General features: G+C 27.7%; 1 non-coding gene across 1 annotated transcript; it reads left to right on the forward strand.

Annotated features, from left to right (window-relative positions):
- Positions 1 to 1,022: 1,022 nt before the first annotated feature.
- LOC149566838 (U6 spliceosomal RNA) lies at positions 1,023 to 1,125 on the forward strand. Its single transcript, XR_016363208.1, has one exon. It is a non-coding gene; the product is annotated as a U6 spliceosomal RNA (small nuclear RNA).
- Positions 1,126 to 5,184: the final 4,059 nt, after the last annotated feature.

Raw genomic sequence — 5,184 nt, forward strand, 5'->3', positions numbered from 1 at the left:
CTTTTACAAGACACCAAAAACCCCCACTAATGTAAATAAGATGTCTTGGGACTCAAAGAAATACACTCTATACGTGATAGAGTACACCAAAAAAATAGAGAGACAAACACATGGAACCCCAACCAAAGAAAAAGATAAATGCAATAATAGTAATTAGAAAATAAACTATTAGTAGAAAACAACTTTAGATCTTTATTTTTACTTATAATTTCCACTAGTGAAGAATACTGGACAAATAATATTAAGAGATCATCATAGACAAATTATTACTACATGTGTATACAATTAGTAAACCAAAATCAATGTCTTATACCTCATAATACAAAGCAGAGTAGTCAACCTGTAGTGTATCATGCATATCAAGAAAAATGGTATAATCAATTGGTGTATGATACAAAGTTTTCACATAAATGAAAATTTTCAATCATGGGAATAGCTTTGCACATCCCACTTAATCATTTAGGTAGAGGTTCTAAGGTTATATTTATCTAAATTTGAGTGGGTAGGCTCAAGGCCTGCAATTTGATGATCATATGGATCAATTTTTTTTATGATTTTCATGCTAAATTTTTTAAAAAAAACATAAATGACACATACATTTATTGACAGAATGTGAAATTTTATTATCGATATATATTTTTTAAATAGTATAAACATATTTTATTTTACAAAATATATAGTTATTTTATCTAAAGTATTAAAACTAATATTTTTAATATTTTTAAAATAAAACAAAGCATAACAAAGTATGAAATTAGAAACTTCTTAATTAATTTGATATTTTTATTACCAATATAAGTTTAACAAGATATATGATTATTATTAATTAAGAATGTTTTCAAATTTAGAAAAGCATATTTTTATAGATTCTTAATATTTTACTATTTTATGTCTATTTTATACTTTTATATTTATTATAACATATTTTATTATATATTATTATTTGTTCCACATCTTTCTCCAAATAAAATATATTATTATGTTTGTTTTGTTTGTAATCTTTTTCAGTTAGATTTTTTTTTGTCTCTATGGATACATCCAATAAAATTGGAATGATACAAAGAAGATTAGCATGGCCCCTATGCAAGAATGACAAGCATAAGTCGAGAAATGGTCCAAAAATTAATTTTTTTAAAATACTATTAATTTATCAAAAAAATTAAGGACAATATTAAATGGACCTGGCAGGTTGGGCCTATTTAGATCAACATGATTAAACACCAGGCCATCCAAATATTTTTTTAAAACAATCATTCAAAAAGTAGTACAAAACAAGCAAACCAAAGATTTAGTGATGTCATCAAATATGAAAATAGGTGATTCAAAAGTAACAAGTGCCACTTAGTGGCTAAGTACTTGCCTTCTTAGTTATAGTAAAAATAAAATAGAATAAAAATTAAAGTGGAGATAATAAATTATTATAAAATTAATATCATTAATGATAATTAAAATTTTACAAATTATAATTATAATATTAAAAGTATTATGAATTCCTTTTAATGATAATCTTAATTTTAATTAACTATAGTTTAAGTAATAAATAAACTACATAATTATAATCACTTATTTTATATAGTGGTAAGAATAAATAATTTTAATTTTAATTATCAATAGTCGAACAACTATAACTTATAAACAATTTAAATACTTATTTTAAGTTTATTTGTATTAGAAATCTTCATTGTATTTTGTAAATATCTTTTTAATTATATGTGATTCATAAAATTTAGATTTGCCAAGGATTAAAATGTGAAAATATAATTATATTTTGAAATTTAAAAGTTGGAAAAATAGAATTATAGCCTACAAAAGTGGCGACAATAATATCAAATGTAAATTAAATTGTTGTTACAAAAAATTCCTAGATAAGAGGTAAGCTAGTTTAAGCCAATCACATTAGTAAAAAATATTTTTCATAATTTAAAAGCTTAAAATATTTGTGATTTCTTTTTTATCAGTAAACGAAAAAATCCTTCATTATATTAAATTAATAATACTACATCAAAGTATCTCTGTTCAAATAGGCACTGGTAGGAAAGAACAGAGAAGAAAACCTCTAGTCTTGCCCAAGACTGTAGTCCTTTTTTATTACATTATTGAAAGAGCCATAACCCAATTCACGTCTTTCAAATTTTATTTTTATGTACAAATAGAATGACTAGAGCCCTTCTCTAAATTCTGTAAACTTTAATGATCTCTATACCAGTCATTTATATTATTCTATATCTAAGATGAGAGTGACAGATTTGACCAGATCTTTATATACTTTGTAGGTACCTCTTCTTTAGCTATTTTGGATGAAATGATTGCACCTTACTAACCTTTTGATAAGTGATACAACTTAAAATGGATATTGGTGATGTTAGTTAAAAACATTGATTTAGAAATCCTTGAATTCCTAGCTGGATATGACTGTGATTCTTTCGATTAACAATATGGAAAAGAGTTTTGAAATCAATAAAAGTTATGGATGATCTCTCTCCAACTCAAAAATAATATTCATCTATAATGCAAGCTTGAACCCAATAATCTTTAGATTAAATAAGAATCATTGTCAATTATTTTGAGTCCTACTTAACATAGGTTTTATATAGAAGTCCTATATTTATCTGAGATTAACTGAACATTTGTTGATCAATAATTCCCAAACATAAAGTTAGACTCATTCCCTTACTTGTTAATTTAATTCCATCTTTAATTAACATATTATGAATTTGTTCCCTTTAGAATTGAATCTGGCTTAATTTAGAGTCTGATACCCAATTTCACCCTTCTTGAGTGGCTTAAATCATCAAAATCTGCTCAATTTTCTTTCAAGATTAGTATATAACTTGATAATCTCTTACATTTTGGAGACAATTCCTCTATCACAGCTGAATCAATAACCTAATGAATACAAAATAAAATTTATATTATTCATCCTTAACAAATTCAACCCTAATAACTTACACCATTCGAAGGAAGAAAAACATAAAAGTAAATCCCAACAAACTAATATACAAATAACATTTATATATATCTATATAGATAGGAATTTATAGATAGAGATCTTTGGATAAGGGTGAACTCGAGCTTCTATACATTGCTACTAGATTCGCAAACCTCCTAAAATAGGTGCCAAATTTTTGATGTATAAACAAACAATCATAAAACATCCTACAAACAGATCCTAAAATTATCCTACATATATTGGAAAGAATCAAATATGAGATTGCTATATATAATTTATTCTAAAATTAGATAAACATTGGTTACATTCATATTAATTTCTCGTGGCATACATGACCTACCAACAATAGATAACCAAAGCCTACAAAACTAAAAAGGAGGAGACAAAATGACCTAACTAAGAGCTAACCAGACACAAAAGGCCAAGGATAGGATAGGAGAAACAAAACAAGACAAACCACCAAGAGATCTTATGGAATCCATAAACTTTGACATCCAAACAAAATTGACATGCATAAGTCATCCAAATCATGACATACTCCTATTTCAAGTACACCATGATGATTTTTGTGATTTCCTTGGTGTTCTTTGTTTGGAAATTCAGTGGTAATTCAAAGGTGCTCTTTTCCTTGCTTGACTTTTCCATGTTAGGGATACATAATTCTAGTGCTTCCAGATTATTGAGCTCCACACCTAGATTAATATAAGACTTGAAGATGTCGAGATAGTTATTGAGCCTAGCCTTACTATAGTCTTCTATGATTCCTCTACACTTGAGAAGAAAATGGATGTTGGTTTCCATTTTCGGCCATTCTAAAAAAAATAAAGCATTCTCTTAGATAATCAGAGAGGGGCCTATAAGTAAAATGGCCAAATCAAAAACTACCAAGTGGATGTGCCATATAAATTTCTGGGAGAGGAATCCTAAGTTTCCCATCTATACTTAGAATAGCTTCTTCCAAACCCACACACCATACAAGACTGAAAATATTAAAGCAAAGTTTGATCATTGCCCACTTTTCTACTTTGGCTCTGGTTAGACAACCTATGAATGCCCCTGTAATGTCACTGTTAGTTCTCTGAGAGAAATCATAGTTGAAAATACCTTCTCTTAAGACACGACTCGCAACAATCCTAGTCATGTCATCCACCAGGTTTGATAGTCAATTCCATCTCTTTGGTTTCACATTGCCTCTAAATGCCATGGTCCACACCTCCAAGGCATGGAATAAACTAATATCAGTTTCCATATTAGTATTGAAGCTAGATTAGACTGAAAGAGAAGGGAATAATTATAAGCATAAATAACATACTAGCAATCCTCAAGTGAAGGATCTAGAAGAACATCAATTTTTGACATCATTAGTTGATGCCACCTATATAGAGTTGAATCATGATGATATATGATGATGCCTAGTGTCACAAAATGATTGGTAAAATAGGAAAGTAATAAATAGGATTTATATGTTTAAGATGAAAATTATAAAAGACACATCCTAGATATTGATTAGCTCTTTTGATAAATAATCAAATGGTATTCATAAAAGTTCTTTCATATTAATTTTCTAATCTTCACTCCTATTTGAGAGAGTTGTTATTTTAAATTAGAGACACCTTTTATATTCTTTTTTAAAATTATATTTTAAGTCTATCCATTTTTTGAAAGATCCTTACTAATTATTCTGTGTCTTCCCCTATGTTTGCTGCATGAAGTGAATTTACAAGTTTATATAAGAAGATATGCATTTATATATGTATGATTTAAGTATTTTTATATTGGGATATGTGAATTTACAAGTGATGGAGATGTTATATTATTTGTATCCTTATTACTTGAGTTGTTCATCAGGGCTAATTTAGCTGAATTATCCAATTATATTTTAAAATTGCTATTGTTTTTATTGGTTTTCTTACAAATAAGTATTAAGAAATTTTATATGTACTAGAGATTCATGTTTTAGATTAAGGTAAAAGCAAGTTTTGGAGGGGCCCCAAAACCCTTTGATCAAAGAGAAAGATAAACCATTAAGTACAACCAGGTTTTAAACGAACCTAAAACTAGCTAAACAACTAAACCAAGTTTTACAGGGACCTAAGACCAACAGATGTGACAAAAAAATTAACCATAAAAATACTAGAACCTAGAAAGATAATAGACTGGAGAAAAGTGACCTAAAAAGCCTCCCAAACTAGTATCCAGCAAACCAGTAATTTAACCAGTTCACCATCACAGAA

Source organism: Cupressus sempervirens, chromosome 3 (genome assembly GCF_028749045.1).
Source record: "Cupressus sempervirens isolate cs-2001-9-10 chromosome 3, ASM2874904v1, whole genome shotgun sequence".
NCBI classification, from domain to species: domain Eukaryota; kingdom Viridiplantae; phylum Streptophyta; class Pinopsida; order Cupressales; family Cupressaceae; genus Cupressus; species Cupressus sempervirens.